This window comes from Crinia signifera, chromosome 7 (assembly GCF_055691185.1).
Source record: "Crinia signifera chromosome 7, ASM5569118v1, whole genome shotgun sequence".
Classification (NCBI taxonomy): domain Eukaryota; kingdom Metazoa; phylum Chordata; class Amphibia; order Anura; family Myobatrachidae; genus Crinia; species Crinia signifera.
The window spans coordinates 36124436-36144073 of record NC_139223.1 but is presented as its reverse complement, the minus strand read 5'-3'; the positions used below and the strand labels follow the sequence as shown (position 1 = coordinate 36144073).

The following is a 19638-nucleotide window of genomic DNA, read 5'->3' as shown; positions in this document are numbered from 1 at the left end:
TATTGTGACATCACAAGCTAATGTGACATCACAAGCTAATGTGACATCACAAGCTAATGTGACATCACTCTTCCAGTGCCTTGCTGAGTTTTTCCCTATTTATATGGTTAATGAAGTTTACATTGTTTTACACTAAAAAGTCATAGAATAATTGTTTGATTTGTTGTATATGTGATCTTTTCATATCTTTTTATATGAATCTACTGTACATTACTGTAACTATATATCTTGTCATTTGCTCTTTTTGAATCAAATAAGAATTTTTCAATGAAATAATAAAACGAATGTCATATAGAAAATAAGTTGCTGAGACCAAAATAACTATTCCCCAGAGACATTGTCCTACAGAAAAGTCACAGCCCCTGTATTACATACAAATGTACATTACCAATTTATTTCCATATCATAAGTATCCTACAGGTGTAAGTACCACTGAATAATAATATATTATATATAAATAATATAGTAGTGGCTTCATTTGGCAGCACCCCTAGGCCAAATTTTTTTTTACTGAGAAATTCGGTAAAGATGATTAAATGAAGTACATTGTGTTTACATGTTATCCTTAGGTTACGTTACGTATGTGGTCGGACAGCACTGATTTTGCCTATTATTTAGACCATGAATAATTTGATCTGCTCCTGGACCAGCAACCCATGGCACAACCCTAGTACAGCACTTCCCTCCAACCTTTTACAATTTTAGGGGGAAAAAATGATCAGACGCAGTTCTAAATTCTATTGATGACCTTTAAGAGACAGTATTCCTCAATGGTTGTCTATTTTGGTCACCCCACAGTTATTGTAACTGACCTTTTAATAAGGCCCTATTTTCCTGATAAAGGTTTCTTTTTAGCTGGGCGACCAATCACTTCTTTTCTTTTCTGATGTTCACTTGCTAATAATACACCTTCTATTCAGATACTGACCTCCAAAATGGGCCCTATTTTCATATAAGAGTATCTTTAACTCCTCCCCAGATAGAAGATTTAAACACCAGGATTTTTTCAATACTGTATCCACAACTCCAGGCCCCTTGGGGCTCACTCTCACCTCGAATCGAGGCCCTATATACACCAAAAGGTTTCTTTTGTCCTTCCTTGTAGGGTAGCAGATTACGGCGTGTGTTGGTAATAGGAACAGCTGCGCTCCTCAGGCACATGAAATATATGAAATGGATTGGGATATGTGAAGCGGTGATTATATGTAAAAACGGTACTTGTTTCCTAGCACGGCCACTCCGATTTCAATCGGGGTGATCGTGTCGGAAAAATCGCGTCGGTCGCATCGCATGCGACCAAATCGCATGTGATGCGACCGGTGCGATCGACCCGATTTTTACATTGAATCAAATGTGAATAGGGCCCCTGGGACCCTATTTTACATTGGATTCAATGTAAAGTATTCCCCAGATGCCCAATTTTACCCCCTCTATGGCACCCCATGATTGACGCCAACCCGAAGCATGGCGAGCGCATCGAGCCCCGCGAGGGGACGCGTATAACTTCACAGGTATACGCATCCCCTCGCGGGGCTCGCTGCGCTTGCCACGCTTCGGGCTTGGTGGCTCGCTGCGCTCGCCACACTTGGTAAGGGGATATCAGCAGTGCCAAAGTGACCGAGGCAGCCCTTGGTTAGCTATCTTATAGGGTCAGAAGGGGGAGGTCAAAGGCCATTCCTATTGGTCAGGGGTTCGAATGTCCAGTCCTCAATGATTGGGATAAAGTGTTACACCTGGTTTGGATTTGTGCAGGGGGAGTGTACTTTGGTGTCTTTTGTCTGTCGGCATCGTTGTCAGGGGTCGTAAACAGCAACAAGAACCGGTTTTAACTGGATTCCTTTGTCTCACACAGTATTAAGAGAAATAGTCCTTGAAATATGGATTTTGTCCGTAATTATCGGACCATATGAGTTGCGAAAACTTTGCAACGACCGAAGTACTGCGCATAAGAAACGGAACGTAACGGTACCAAACATTATACTGACAGAAGTGTGTAATGCTGATTGAACTATGTGTAGTGCTCTAAACCTTTAATTAACTATATTGTATGTGGTGTAAGTATGGTATTATGAATTTATGTGTAATAGTATGGCTGCGCTTCTGTTCCACTTTGTCACACAGACTTGGGTATTATTACTTTATTTGCACAACTCTGCAAACCAAAATGGCGGCCATACTATCCTAAAATGGCATGTGTGTAACTCGACTTTAACAATATAATATATTATTATTTCAGTGGTACTTACACCTGTAGGATACCTATGATATGGAAATAAATCGGTAATGTACATTTGTATGTAATACAGGGGCTGTGACTTTTCTGTAGTCTCTGGGGAATAGTTCTTTTGGTTACAGCCACTTATTTTATATATGACATTAGTTTTATTATTTAATTGAAAAATTCTTATTTTATTCAAAAAAGATAAAATGATAAGATATATATAGTTACAGTAATGTAGAATCATATAATAAGATATGAAAAGATCACATATACAACAAATGAAACCTTTATTCTATAACTTTGTAGTGTAAAACAATTTAAACTTCATTAACCATATAAATAGGGAAAAACTTAGCAAGGCCCTGTAAGAGTGATGTCACATTAGCTTGTGATGTCAGAATAGAGCTTGGACTGGAATGAAAAGCTGCGCACTGCACAGACACTATTATTGTTGCAGAGTCACATGATATGGAAATAAATCGGTAATGTACATTTTGTATGTAATACAGGGGCTGTGACTCTTCTGCAGGACAATGTCTCTGGGGAATAGTTATTTTGGTTACAGTAACTTATTTTCTATATTACATTAGGGTACTTGTTTCCTAGCACGGCGCCCACGATATTCAGTCGTACGGCATCGCGATGCCATATGCCCGCATGCGATGCGATTTTAAATTGTATAAGCACCCTATACAATTTGAAATTGTATAAGCACACTAATGGGTGCTTACAATGTTAAATGCACCCCCACGCCACCCTCACTATCAACACCAACCCGAAGCGTGGCGAGTGCAGCGAACCCGCGAGCGGCGGCGGTACGCGTCCTCTAACCTTTTCATACCCCCACTATCCACGTCGACGTGGAGTTGATTTCATATAGTGTGGCGAGCGCAGCGAGCCACCGAGCCCGAAGCGTGGCGAGCGCAGCGAGCCCCACGAGGGGACGCGTATTACTTTACATGTATTGCGCGTGCGCTCGCCACGCTTCGGGCTCAGTGGCTCACTGCGCTCGCCACACTATATAAGATCAACTGCACGCCGACATGGATAGTGGGGGTATGAAAAGGTCGGAGGACGCGTTGGCATTGATAGTACGGGTGGTGTGGGGGTGCTTTTTACATTATAAGCACCCATTACGGTGCTTATACAATTATTTATCTTATAGGAGGCACATTTAACATTGAAAACACCCATTAGGGTGCTTATACAATTTAAAATCGTATACAATTGTATATGGTACAAAGAGGAGGAAAGGTAATTGGTATGTATTGCGCTGCTGAACCCAATTTATTGTATATATACTCTAAAATAGAGGGAATGACCAACGTGCAGTGAATGACACGGACACACTGCTTAAAAAAGTATAAATTTAATATATTATATCAAATAATACATAAAACATTAAGGGAAATAATCAGGAACATAAAAATTACATATATAAGGAAAATAAAAAACACATTAAATAATGACACTCTATTAAAAAATCTTTCATAGGATAAATATATCGGCTGGGTGGTTGTAGCCTGATAGATAGTAGTCCTTAAATGGGGCTAGAAATGGACGTTTGTTAGATTGGAGGCACTCCGCTGTTAGTAAGCCACATAAAAAATGATGAAATTTGTTAGATGGATTTTATGCGTCTCAGAAATGCTGTTAGTAGAAATAAGTTAATATGAATAATGGAATAAATGTCCGATGAAAAGTTATTATTTGGTAGGATGAAATGAATAATGGTAACAGTCACTCTGGCGTGTAAGTGGCACGCACTATAGCAAGCAGATGGTTGATTTTGCATATAGCAGGCAGTAGGTATGCAGCAGTGATGGTATGCAGTGATTGGAAACAGGGGGTTAATGGTTTTATCTCACCCACAGATAGCGTTTGCCAAGTCTGATGGTTGCTCCGTTCACCGTAAGGAGGAAGATGTTAGGGGCCGGTAATTGTCCTCTGTGGGTCGCCAGATGCACTGGCGCCGGCGGGTGGTGTTGCTCTCCTGAAAGGACGGAGCGTCCTAATGTTCAGACGGCGATACTGCTGCTGACGATGATTGCGCTGTTCTTCCGTGTAGCGCTAAAAGGCTGTGTATACAGCGGGACAATAGGTGGCGGCGGGCGGCTCCAAACGTCTCAGTGGTATAACGTCAACGCGTTTCGTCTCCTACGTGGTAATGGAGACTTTTTCAAGACGGATACTAGTGCTTGTTCTGTATCCCTTTTATTTGGTCAGGCTGATTGGATCAATTATCCTATTTTCCACATAATATTAGTGAATATATAATAATATATAGATAGAGTGATTCATATAAGCATTTAGTCATTCTATAAATAAAAATACTAAAAAGCAGTGTGTCCGATATTTAGATGCAAATAAATAAAAACGCTACATTGTAAGAACTGTTCTAATTGTTAACTAATAGGGGTCAGCTGTCACAGAGCTGTTTCACAGACATATCGTTACTCAGTTTAGAGGCAAAGCATAGAGTGTTAATTCATGTTCCATTCTATTGGTCAGTTAGTATAGAGAGAGCAAAAACAGAGAGAGGTAATGTCCAATGATAATATACAATATTATCACGATGCACATCATTAATGCATATATATATAGTAGAGACAATTTACAGAGCATACAGGTTCAGTTTATGAAATTATAATGTTTATTAATCTATGCATTTTAAAGTTGCAGTAATCCAATATATAGGTTTTATATTTAGCTAAAGCTACAGCAAAGGTATGTTATCATTATATTAGATCTAATCTTTAGTATATTATTTATTTATTCATTTATTTATTTATGATTTAGTTGAGAGACCATCAAGATAAAGAATAAAGATAAAAAACAATAAATAAAAAAAAAAAATGAAAAATAAACAGTAAAAATAAAAATAAAGAATAATAATAATAGAAATGTATACATATGGAGAAGAAAAAAGGAATGCACATATATATACATATATAAGCACATATATATATATATATATATATAATGTGCATCTAGCCAGGAAATTTAGTTTTGAATTGATTTCAACTAGATCACAGAAAGGGAGAGGGAAGGGGAGGGGGGAGCGAGGGGGGAAAAAAAGGGGATACAAAATATATATGATAAATTTTAAATTTTCAGACAACCCTTATATCTACAGTACCTTAATTATGATTTTAATAAATCCACTTTTATTGGGCAATATATTCTCCACATAAATATATTCTATAGTTTATAATAGCCCTTTCAATAAATCCAAAAGAGTTTCAAGAGATTTGTTCATATAGCGAACAAAAAGGGGGATTATCTTATAATTTGGACATTGATCAACCTGGGATATCCCGAGTGGAGAGAGGGGGGTCTGCAAACCCACACTGTCAATGAACAGTGTGGGTAGATCGCCTTCGCTCCACTCTAATTGGTAATCCCAGGATTTCAATGGAATAACCTTGTATACATATAACTCACCCAGATAAATCCCAAAAGAACATATATTAGTTTTAGTCTATGTTAGTTTTAATCTCAATTATAATTTTGATTTTATTTTTATTTATTTTTTTTTTAGTCCAGACACGCGAAGTCCAGGGCCTCATTGAGACCCCTAGGGCTCAGCGTGTCTAGCTTAAAAATCCAGGACGATTCGGCCAGACAAAGCTTCCTATACCTGTCTCCCCCCCTCTTGGTGGTTTCGACATGTTCTACTCCTGTAATGGTTAAACCACTTGGATCACTCTGATGTTTATCCAGAAAGTGTCGAGGGACACTATGCTTCATCATTTTATTCAGGATATTATTCCTGTGTTCCCTGAATCTCATTTTCAGAGATCTAATAGTGCGTCCAACGTACTGGAGTTTACAGGGACACTCCAGAACGTATACGCAATAAGAGGTATCACAGTTCATAAAGGACTTTATATTATGTGTTGAACTATTTACAGATGATGTTATATTATTCTTTTTGTTGAGCATATGTCCACAAGTTAGGCATATGTTCTTGCCACATTTGAAATTTCCATTTGGTCTAGAAGGTAACCAGGATTGCTTTTTTTCTATTTTTAGGGGGGGGAGCAGGCTTGGGGCGATGTTGTCTTTCAGATTTCTATTTCTTCTAAAGGTTATCTTAGGGGTGGTTATTATTTCTTGCAATATTTTATCATAACTAAGGATCTCAAAATTACTTAACAGAATCTTCTTTATTTGATTTGATTTATTATTAAATTTTGTTATGAATGCTAGTGTATTTCCAAATTTATTAGGATTTTCGTTTGGTGTTATAGTTTTTTGTTGTTTTTTTTGGGACTAAAAGGGTGTCTCTTTTAATATTCTCTACTTGTATAGATGCCTTCTGTAATAGATTAGTTGGATATTCACGTCTTTTGAAATTAAGTATCATTTGATCTGCCTGGGATTTATAATCAGATTCTAGGGTGCAATTACGACGGAGTCTAGTTAGCTGGTTTTTGGGGATGTTGTCAACCCAGGGTCTATAATGACCACTCTTGTAATGCAAATAATTATTAGTCCCCACAGGTTTCTTATAGTTATTGGAGATAAGGGTATTGTTGTGAATTGAGAACGCAATATCCAGGAAGTTTACTGAGGTATAACTAAAAGTGTGAGTGAAGGTTAAATTAAATGTGTTAGAATTCAGATAATTAACAAAATCAAGTGCCAAATCGTGTCCCCCATTCCAAATAATAAATAGGTCGTCAATGAAACGGCCATAGAGGACCAGATTCCCCCTAAATGGACCGCCCCATATAAGTTGTTCTTCGAGGCGGCCCATATAGAGGTTCGCAAAGCTAGGTGCGAATCTGGTCCCCATGGCCGTTCCAAGGCGCTGTAGAAAAAATGCTCGTCAAAAAGAAAGAAATTGTGAGTTAAGATGAAAAGAATAGAATCAAGAAGAAATTGTTTACGCGGTTTTTGCAGATTGTGAATTGGTATATTTCCAATTTTGCGGTCTGCAAGAAAACTTTTTTTCTGTACAATTGTATATGGCATACAATGCGATGGTAAACAATTTAAAATTGTATAACATCGGCTGCCATCGCGTAACATCGCATCGCATACCATCGTATGCCTTATGGTATGCAATGCGATGGGTGCCGTGCTAGGAAACAAGTACCAAAATTAGTTATATTTCTTATTTTATTCACAAAGATAAAATGACAAGATATATCGTTACAGAAATGTAGATTCATATAATAAGATATGAAAAGATCACATAAAAACAAATTAAACCATTATTCTATGACCTTTTAGTGTAAAACTATGTAAACTTCATTAACCATATAAATAGGGAAAAACTCAGCGAGGCAATGTAAGACGGATGTCAGAAAATGCAGGAGCACACGAAGCACAGAAACCAATAACATTAACATGGGGGACATTGAGGTTCTTGGCACAAAAATGTGAGCCCACCTACCACGTCAAGGTGACCTCATCAGGTGGGAGGAGGGGGAGGGAAGGGGAAGGGGGAGATTTTTTTTTATTGTGACATCACAAGCTAATGTGACATCACAAGCTAATGTGACATCACAAGCTAATGTGACATCACAAGCTAATGTGATATCACAAGCTAATGTGACATCACTCTTCCAGTGCCTTGCTGAGTTTTTCCCTATTTATATGGTTAATGAAGTTTACATTGTTTTACACTAAAAAGTCATCGAATAATTGTTTGATTTGTTGTATATGGGATCTTTTCATATCTTTTTATATGAATCTACTGTACATTACTGTAACTATATATCTTGTCATTTGCTCTTTTTGAATCAAATAAGAATTTTTCAATGAAATAATAAAACGAATGTCATATAGAAAATAAGTTGCTGAGACCAAAATAACTATTCCCCAGAGACATTGTCCTACAGAAAAGTCACAGCCCCTGTATTACATACAAATGTACATTACCAATTTATTTCCATATCATAAGTATCCTACAGGTGTAAGTACCACTGAATAATAATATATTATATCTAAATAATATAGTAGTGGCTTCATTTGGCAGCACCCCTAGGCCAAATTTTTTTTTACTGAGAAATTCGGTAAAGATGATTAAATGAAGTACATTGTGTTTACATGTTATCCTTAGGTTACGTTACGTATGTGGTCGGACAGCACTGATTTTGCCTATTACTTAGACCATGAATAATTTGATCTGCTCCTGGACCAGCAACCCATGGCACAACCCTAGTACAGCACTTCCCTCCAACCTTTTACAATTTTTTTGGGAAAAAATGATCAGACGCAGTTCTAAATTCTATTGATGACCTTTAAGAGACAGTATTCCTCAATGGTTGTCTATTTTGGTCACCCCACAGTTATTGTAACTGACCTTTTAATAAGGCCCTATTTTCCTGATAAAGGTTTCTTTTTAGCTGGGCGACCAATCACTTCTTTTCTTTTCTGATGTTCACTTGCTAATAATACACCTTCTATTCAGATACTGACCTCCAAAATGGGCCCTATTTTCATATAAGAGTATCTTTAACTCCTCCCCAGATAGAAGATTTAAACACCAGGATTTTTTCAATACTGTATCCACAACTCCAGGCCCCTTGGGGCTCACTCTCACCTCGAATCGAGGCCCTATATACACCAAAAGGTTTCTTTTGTCCTTCCTTGTAGGGTAGCAGATTACGGCGTGTGTTGGTAATAGGAACAGCTGCGCTCCTCAGGCACATGAAATATATGAAATGGATTGGGATATGTGAAGCGGTGATTATATGTAAAAACGGTACTTGTTTCCTAGCACGGCCACTCCGATTTCAATCGGGGTGATCGTGTCGGAAAAATCGCGTCGGTCGCATCGCATGCGACCAAATCGCATGTGATGCGACCGGTGCGATCGACCCGATTTTTACATTGAATCAAATGTGAATAGGGCCCCTGGGACCCTATTTTACATTGGATTCAATGTAAAGTATTCCCCAGATGCCCAATTTTACCCCCTCAATGGCACCCCATGATTGACGCCAACCCGAAGCGTGGCGAGCGCATCGAGCCCCGCGAGGGGACGCGTATAACTTCACAGGTATACACGTCCCCTCGCGGGGCTCGCTGCGCTTGCCACGCTTCGGGCTCGGTGGCTCGCTGCGCTCGCCACACTTGGTAAGGGGATATCAGCAGTGCCAAAGTGACCGAGGCAGCCCTTGGTTAGCTATCTTATAGGGTCAGAAGGGGGAGGTCAAAGGCCATTCCTATTGGTCAGGGGTTCGAATGTCCAGTCCTCAATGATTGGGATAAAGTGTTACACCTGGTTTGGATTTGTGCAGGGGGAGTGTACTTTGGTGTCTTTTGTCTGTCGGCATCGTTGTCGGGGGTCGTAAACAGCAACAAGAACCGGTTTTAACTGGATTCCTTTGTCTCACACAGTATTAAGAGAAATAGTCCTTGAAATATGGATTTTTTCCGTAATTATCGGACCATATGAGTTGCGAAAACTTTGCAACGACCGAAGTACTGCGCATAAGAAACGGAACGTAACGGTACCAAACATTATACTGACAGAAGTGTGTAATGCTGATTGAACTATGTGTAGTGCTCTAAACCTTTAATTAACTATATTGTATGTGGTGTAAGTATGGTATTATGAATTTATGTGTAATAGTATGGCTGCGCTTCTGTTCCACTTTGTCACACAGACTTGGGTATTATTACTTTATTTGCACAACTCTGCGAACCAAAATGGCGGCCATACTATCCTAAAATGGCATGTGTGTAACTCGACTTTAACAATATAATATATTATTATTTCAGTGGTACTTACACCTGTAGGATACCTATGATATGAAAATAAATCGGTAATGTACATTTGTATGTAATACAGGGGCTGTGACTTTTCTGTAGTCTCTGGGGAATAGTTCTTTTGGTTACAGCCACTTATTTTATATATGACATTAGTTTTATTATTTAATTGAAAAATTCTTATTTTATTCAAAAAAGATAAAATGATAAGATATATATATAGTTACAGTAATGTAGAATCATATAATAAGATATGAAAAGATCACATATACAACAAATGAAACCTTTATTCTATAACTTTGTAGTGTAAAACAATTTAAACTTCATTAACCATATAAATAGGGAAAAACTTAGCAAGGCCCTGTAAGAGTGATGTCACATTAGCGTGTGATGTCACATTAGCTTGTGATGTCACATTAGCTTGTGATGTCAGAATAGAGCTTGGACTGGAATGAAAAGCTGCGCACTGCACAGACACTATTATTGTTGCAGAGTCACATGATATGGAAATAAATCGGTAATGTACATTTTGTATGTAATACAGGGGCTGTGACTCTTCTGCAGGACAATGTCTCTGGGAAATAGTTATTTTGGTTACAGTAACTTATTTTCTATATGACATTAGGGTACTTGTTTCCTAGCACGGCGCCCACGATATTCAGTCGTAGGGCATCGCGATGCCATATGCCCGCATGCGATGCGATTTTAAATTGTATAAGCACCCTATACAATTTGAAATTGTATAAGCACCCTAATGGGTGCTTACAATGTTAAATGCACCCCCACGCCACCCTCACTATCAACACCAACCCGAAGCGTGGCGAGTGCAGCGAACCCGCGAGCGGCGGCGGTACGCGTCCTCTAACCTTTTCATACCCCCACTATCCACGTCGACGTGGAGTTGATTTCATATAGTGTGGCGAGCGCAGCGAGCCACCGAGCCCGAAGCGTGGCGAGCGCAGCGAGCCCCACGAGGGGACGCGTATTACTTTACATGTATTGCGCGTGCGCTCGCCACGCTTCGGGCTCAGTGGCTCACTGCGCTCGCCACACTATATAAGATCAACTGCACGCCGACATGGATAGTGGGGGTATGAAAAGGTCGGAGGACGCGTTGGCATTGATAGTACGGGTGGTGTGGGGGTGCTTTTTACATTATAAGCACCCATTACGGTGCTTATACAATTATTTATCTTATAGGAGGCACATTTAACATTGAAAACACCCATTAGGGTGCTTATACAATTTAAAATCGTATACAATTGTATATGGTACAAAGAGGAGGAAAGGTAATTGGTATGTATTGCGCTGCTGAACCCAATTTATTGTATATATACTCTAAAATAGAGGGAATGACCAACGTGCAGTGAATGACACGGACACACTGCCTAAAAAAGTATAAATTTAATATATTATATCAAATAATACATAAAACATTAAGGGAAATAATCAGGAACATAAAAATTACATATATAAGGAAAATAAAAAACACATTAAATAATGACACTCTATTAAAAAATCTTTCATAGGATAAATATATCGGCTGGGTGGTTGTAGCCTGATAGATAGTAGTCCTTAAATGGGGCTAGAAATGGACGTTTGTTAGATTGGAGGCACTCCGCTGTTAGTAAGCCACATAAAAAATGATGAAATTTGTTAGATGGATTTTATGCGTCTCAGAAATGCTGTTAGTAGAAATAAGTTAATATGAATAATGGAATAAATGTCAGATGAAAAGTTATTATTTGGTAGGATGAAATGAATAAAGGTAACAGTCACTCTGGCGTGTAAGTGGCACGCACTATAGCAAGCAGATGGTTGATTTTGCATATAGCAGGCAGTAGGTATGCAGCAGTGATGGTATGCAGTGATTGGAAACAGGGGGTTAATGGTTTTATCTCACCCACAGATAGCGTTTGCCAAGTCTGATGGTTGCTCCGTTCACCGTAAGGAGGAAGATGTTAGGGGCCGGTAATTGTCCTCTGTGGGTCGCCAGATGCACTGGCGCCGGCGGGTGGTGTTGCTCTCCTGAAAGGACGGAGCGTCCTAATGTTCAGACGGCGATACTGCTGCTGACGATGATTGCGCTGTTCTTCCGTGTAGCGCTAAAAGGCTGTGTATACAGCGGGACAATAGGTGGCGGCGGGCGGCTCCAAACGTCTCAGTGGTATAACGTCAACGCGTTTCGTCTCCTACGTGGTAATGGAGACTTTTTCAAGACGGATACTAGTGCTTGTTCTGTATCCCTTTTATTTGGTCAGGCTGATTGGATCAATTATCCTATTTTCCACATAATATTAGTGAATATATAATAATATATAGATAGAGTGATTCATATAAGCATTTAGTCATTCTATAAATAATAATACTAAAAAGCAGTGTGTCCGATATTTAGATGCAAATAAATAAAAACGCTACATTGTAAGAACTGTTCTAATTGTTAACTAATAGGGGTCAGCTGTCACAGAGCTGTTTCACAGACATATCGTTACTCAGTTTAGAGGCAAAGCATAGAGTGTTAATTCATGTTCCATTCTATTGGTCAGTTAGTATAGAGAGAGCAAAAACAGAGAGAGATAATGTCCAATGATAATATACAATATTATCACGATGCACATCATTAATGCATATATATATATAGTAGAGACAATTTACAGAGCATACAGGTTCAGTTTATGAAATTATAATGTTTATTAATCTATGCATTTTAAAGTTGCAGTAATCCAATATATAGGTTTTATATTTAGCTAAAGCTACAGCAAAGGTATGTTATCATTATATTAGATCTAATCTTTAGTATATTATTTATTTATTCATTTATTTATTTATGATTTAGTTGAGAGACCATCAAGATAAAGAATAAAGATAAAAAACAATAAATAAAAAAAAAAATGAAAAATAAACAGTAAAAATAAAAATAAAGAATAATAATAATAGAAATGTATACATATGGAGAAGAAAAAAGGAATGCACATATATATACATATATAAGCACATATATATATATAATGTGCATCTAGCCAGGAAATTTAGTTTTGAATTGATTTCAACTAGATCACAGAAAGGGAGAGGGAAGGGGAGGGGGGAGCGAGGGGGGAAAAAAAGGGGATACAAAATATATATGATAAATTTTAAATTTTCAGACAACCCTTATATCTACAGTACCTTAATTATGATTTTAATAAATCCACTTTTATTGGGCAATATATTCTCCACATAAATATATTCTATAGTTTATAATAGCCCTTTCAATAAATCCAAAAGAGTTTCAAGAGATTTGTTCATATAGCGAACAAAAAGGGGGATTATCTTATAATTTGGACATTGATCAACCTGGGATATCCCGAGTGGAGAGAGGGGGGTCTGCAAACCCACACTGTCAATGAACAGTGTGGGTAGATCGCCTTCGCTCCACTCTAATTGGTAATCCCAGGATTTCAATGGAATAACCTTGTATACATATAACTCACCCAGATAAATCCCAAAAGAACATATATTAGTTTTAGTCTATGTTAGTTTTAATCTCAATTATAATTTTGATTTTATTTTTATTTATTTTTTTTTTAGTCCAGACACGCGAAGTCCAGGGCCTCATTGAGACCCCTAGGGCTCAGCGTGTCTAGCTTAAAAATCCAGGACGATTCGGCCAGACAAAGCTTCCTATACCTGTCTCCCCCCCTCTTGGTGGTTTCGACATGTTCTACTCCTGTGATGGTTAAACCACTTGGATCACTCTGATGTTTATCCAGAAAGTGTCGAGGGACACTATGCTTCATCATTTTATTCAGGATATTATTCCTGTGTTCCCTGAATCTCATTTTCAGAGATCTAATAGTGCGTCCAACGTACTGGAGTTTACAGGGACACTCCAGAACGTATACGCAGTAAGAGGTATCACAGTTCATAAAGGACTTTATATTATGTGTTGAACTATTTACAGATGATGTTATATTATTCTTTTTGTTGAGCATATGTCCACAAGTTAGGCATATGTTCTTGCCACATTTGAAATTTCCATTTGGTCTAGAAGGTAACCAGGATTGCTGTTTTTCTATTTTTAGGGGGGGGGAGCAGGCTTGGGGCGATGTTGTCTTTCAGATTTCTATTTCTTCTAAAGGTTATCTTAGGGGTGGTTATTATTTCTTGCAATATTTTATCATAACTAAGGATCTCAAAATTACTTAACAGAATCTTCTTTATTTGATTTGATTTATTATTAAATTTTGTTATGAATGCTAGTGTATTTCCAAATTTATTAGGATTTTCGTTTGGTGTTATAGTTTTTTGTTGTTTTTTTGGGACTAAAAGGGTGTCTCTTTTAATATTCTCTACTTGTATAGATGCCTTCTGTAATAGATTAGTTGGATATTCACGTCTTTTGAAATTAAGTATCATTTGATCTGCCTGGGATTTATAATCAGATTCTAGGGTGCAATTACGACGGAGTCTAGTTAGCTGGTTTTTGGGGATGTTGTCAACCCAGGGTCTATAATGACCACTCTTGTAATGCAAATAATTATTAGTCCCCACAGGTTTCTTATAGTTATTGGAGATAAGGGTATTGTTGTGAATTGAGAACGCAATATCCAGGAAGTTTACTGAGGTATAACTAAAAGTGTGAGTGAAGGTTAAATTAAATGTGTTAGAATTCAGATAATTAACAAAATCAAGTGCCAAATCGTGTCCCCCATTCCAAATAATAAATAGGTCGTCAATGAAACGGCCATAGAGGACCAGATTCCCCCTAAATGGACCGCCCCATATAAGTTGTTCTTCGAAGCGGCCCATATAGAGGTTCGCAAAGCTAGGTGCGAATCTGCTCCCCATGGCCGTTCCAAGGCGCTGTAGAAAAAATGCTCGTCAAAAAGAAAGAAATTGTGAGTTAAGATGAAAAGAATAGAATCAAGAAGAAATTGTTTACGCGGTTTTTGCAGATTGTGAATTGGTATATTTCCAATTTTGCGGTCTGCAAGAAAACTTTTTTTCTGTACAATTGTATATGGCATACAATGCGATGGTAAACAATTTAAAATTGTATAACATCGGCTGCCATCGCGTAACATCGCATCGCATACCATCGTATGCCTTATGGTATGCAATGCGATGGGTGCCGTGCTAGGAAACAAGTACCGAAATTAGTTATATTTCTTATTTTATTCACAAAGATAAAATGACAAGATATATCGTTACAGAAATGTAGATTCATATAATAAGATATGAAAAGATCACATAAAAACAAATTAAACCATTATTCTATGACCTTTTAGTGTAAAACTATGTAAACTTCATTAACCATATGAATAGGGAAAAACTCAGCGAGGCAATGTAAGACGGATGTCAGAAAATGCAGGAGCACACGAAGCACAGAAACCAATAACATTAACATGGGGGACATTGAGGTTCTTGGCACAAAAATGTGAGCCCACCTACCACGTCAAGGTGACCTCATCAGGTGGGAGGAGGGGGAGGGAAGGGGAAGGGGGAGATTTTTTTTTATTGTGACATCACAAGCTAATGTGACATCACAAGCTAATGTGACATCACAAGCTAATGTGACATCACAAGCTAATGTGACATCACAAGCTAATGTGACATCACTCTTCCAGTGCCTTGCTGAGTTTTTCCCTATTTATATGGTTAATGAAGTTTACATTGTTTTACACTAAAAAGTCATCGAATAATTGTTTGATTTGTTGTATATGTGATCTTTTCATATCTTTTTATATGAATCTACTGTACATTACTGTAACTATATATCTTGTCATTTGCTCTTTTTGAATCAAATAAGAATTTTTCAATGAAATAATAAAACGAATGTCATATAGAAAATAAGTTGCTGAGACCAAAATAACTATTCCCCAGAGACATTGTCCTACAGAAAAGTCACAGCCCCTGTATTACATACAAATGTACATTACCAATTTATTTCCATATCATAAGTATCCTACAGGTGTAAGTACCACTGAATAATAATATATTATATCTAAATAATATAGTAGTGGCTTCATTTGGCAGCACCCCTAGGCCAAATTTTTTTTTACTGAGAAATTCGGTAAAGATGATTAAATGAAGTACATTGTGTTTACATGTTATCCTTAGGTTACGTTACGTATGTGGTCGGACAGCACTGATTTTGCCTATTACTTAGACCATGAATAATTTGATCTGCTCCTGGACCAGCAACCCATGGCACAACCCTAGTACAGCACTTCCCTCCAACCTTTTACAATTTTTTTGGGAAAAAATGATCAGGCGCAGTTCTAAATTCTATTGATGACCTTTAAGAGACAGTATTCCTCAATGGTTGTCTATTTTGGTCACCCCACAGTTATTGTAACTGACCTTTTAATAAGGCCCTATTTTCCTGATAAAGGTTTCTTTTTAGCTGGGCGACCAATCACTTCTTTTCTTTTCTGATGTTCACTTGCTAATAATACACCTTCTATTCAGATACTGACCTCCAAAATGGGCCCTATTTTCATATAAGAGTATCTTTAACTCCTCCCCAGATAGAAGATTTAAACACCAGGATTTTTTTAATACTGTATCCACAACTCCAGGCCCCTTGGGGCTCACACTCACCTCGAATCGAGGCCCTATATACACCAAAAAGTTTCTTTTGTCCTTCCTTGTAGGGTAGCAGATTACGGCGTGTGTTGGTAATAGGAACAGCTGCGCTCCTCAGGCACATGAAATATATGAAATGGATTGGGATATGTGAAGTGGTGATTATATGTAAAAACGGTACTTGTTTTCTAGCACGGCCACTCCGATTTCAGTCGGGGTAATCGTGTCGGAAAAATCGCGTCGGTCGCATCGCATGCGACCAAATCGCATGTGATGCGACCGGTGCGATCGACCCGATTTTTACATTGAATCAAATGTGAATAGGGCCCCTGGGGCCCTATTTTACATTGGATTCAATGTAAAGTATTCCCCAGACGCCCAATTTTACCCCCTCAATGGCACCCCATGATTGACGCCAACCCGAAGCGTGGCGAGCGCATCGAGCCCCGCGAGGGGACGCGTATAACTTCACAGGTATACGCGTCCCCTCGCGGGGCTCGCTGCGCTTGCCACGCTTCGGGCTCGGTGGCTTGCTGCGCTCGCCACACTTGGTAAGGGGATATCAGCAGTGCCAAAGTGACCGAGGCAGCCCTTGGTTAGCTATCTTATAGGGTCAGAAGGGGGAGGTCAAAGGCCATTCCTATTGGTCAGGGGTTCGAATGTCCAGTCCTCAATGATTGGGATAAAGTATTACACCTGGTTTGGATTTGTGCAGGGGGAGTGTACTTTGGTGTCCTTTGTCTGTTGGCATCGTTGTCGGGGGTCGTAAACAGCAACAAGAACCGGTTTTAACTGGATTCCTTTGTCTCACACAGTATTAAGAGAAATAGTCCTTGAAATATGGATTTTGTCCGTAATTATCGGACCATATGAGTTGCGAAAACTTCGCAACGACCGAAGTACTGCGCATAAGAAACGGAACGTAACGGTACCAAACATTATACTGACAGAAGTGTATAATGCTGATTAAACTATGTGTAGTGCTCTAAACCTTTAATTAACTATATTGTATGTGGTGTAAGTATGGTATTATGAATTTATGTGTAATAGTATGGCTGCGCTTCTGTTCCACTTTGTCACACAGACTTGGGTATTATTACTTTATTTGCGCAACTCTGCGAACCAAAATGGCGGCCATACTATCCTAAAATGGCATGTGTGTAACTCGACTTTAACAATATAATATATTATTATTTCAGTGGTACTTACACCTGTAGGATACCTATGATATGGAAATAAATCGGTAATGTACATTTGTATGTAATACAGGGGCTGTGACTTTTCTGTAGTCTCTGGGGAATAGTTCTTTTGGTTACAGCCACTTATTTTATATATGACATTAGTTTTATTATTTAATTGAAAAATTCTTATTTTATTCAAAAAAGATAAAATGATAAGATATATATAGTTACAGTAATGTAGAATCATATAATAAGATATGAAAAGATCACATATACAACAAATGAAACCTTTATTCTATAACTTTGTAGTGTAAAACAATTTAAACTTCATTAACCATATAAGTAGGGAAAAACTTAGCAAGGCCCTGTAAGAGTGATGTCACATTAGCTTGTGATGTCAGAATAGAGCTTGGACTGGAATGAAAAGCTGTTATTGTTGCAGAGTCACATGATATGGAAATAAATCGGTAATGTACATTTTGTATGTAATACAGGGGCTGTGACTCTTCTGCAGGACAATGTCTCTGGGGAATAGTTATTTTGGTTACAGTAACTTATTTTCTATATGACATTAGGGTACTTGTTTCCTAGCACGGCGCCCACAATATTCAGTCGTACGGCATCGCGATGCCATATGCCCGCATGCGATGCGATTTTAAATTGTATAAGCACCCTATACAATTTGAAATTGTATAAGCACCCTAATGGGTGCTTACAATGTTAAATGCACCCCCACACCACCCTCACTATCAACGCCAACCCGAAGCGTGGCGAGTGCAGCGAACCCGCGAGCGGCGGCGGTACGCGTCCTCTAACCTTTTCATACCCCCACTATCCACGTCGACGTGGAGTTGACTTCATATAGTGTGGCGAGCGCAGCGAGCCACCGAGCCCGAAGCGTGGCGAGCGCAGCGAGCCCCACGAGGGGACGCGTATTACTTTACATGTATTGCGCGTGCGCTCGCCACGCTTCGGGCTCAGTGGCTCACTGCGCTCGCCACACTATATAAGATCAACTGCACGCCGACATGGATAGTGGGGGTATGAAAAGGTCGGAGGACGCGTTGGCATTGATAGTACGGGTGGTGTGGGGGTGCTTTTTACATTATAAGCACCCATTACGGTGCTTATACAATTATTTATCTTATAGGAGGCACATTTAACATTGAAAACACCCATTAGGGTGCTTATACAATTTAAAATCGTATACAATTGTATATGGCATACAATGCGATGGTATACAATTTAAAATTGTATAACATCGGCTGCCATCGCGTAACATCGCATCGCATACCATCGTATGCCTTATGGTATGCAATGCGATGGGTGCCGTGCTAGGAAACAAGTACCGAAATTAGTTATATTTCTTATTTTATTCACAAAGATAAAATGACAAGATATATCGTTACAGAAATGTAGATTCATATAATAAGATATGAAAAGATCACATAAAAACAAATTAAACCATTATTCTATGACCTTTTAGTGTAAAACTATGTAAACTTCATTAACCATATAAATAGGGAAAAACTCAGCGAGGCAATGTAAGAGGGATGTCAGAAAATGCAGGAGCACACGAAGCACAGAAACCAATAACATTAACATGGGGGACATTGAGGTTCTTGGCACAAAAATGTGAGCCCACCTACCACGTCAAGGTGACCTCATCAGGTGGGAGGAGGGGGAGGGAAGGGGGAGATTTTTTTTTGTAGGGGAGGGGGAGACTATACTATGCTATTCTATGCTGTGCTTAGTTATGCTATGCTAAGACCATAGTCTTAGTATAACATAGATAAGCATAGCATAGATACTCTTAGCTAAGACTATGCTATTCTATGCTGTGCTTAGCTATGCTGTACTAAGAACATGGTCTTAGCATAGCATAGCTAAGCACAGCATAGAATAACATAGTCTTAGCTAAGAGTATCTATGCTGTGCTTA

The 19638-nt window shown here is 38.6% G+C and overlaps 1 long non-coding RNA gene across 1 annotated transcript in view; it reads left to right on the top strand.

The window, feature by feature from the left end:
• Positions 1–19638, top strand: part of LOC146020045 (uncharacterized) — a 63576-nt gene that overhangs the window by 21270 nt on the left and 22668 nt on the right. The window lies entirely within an intron of this gene.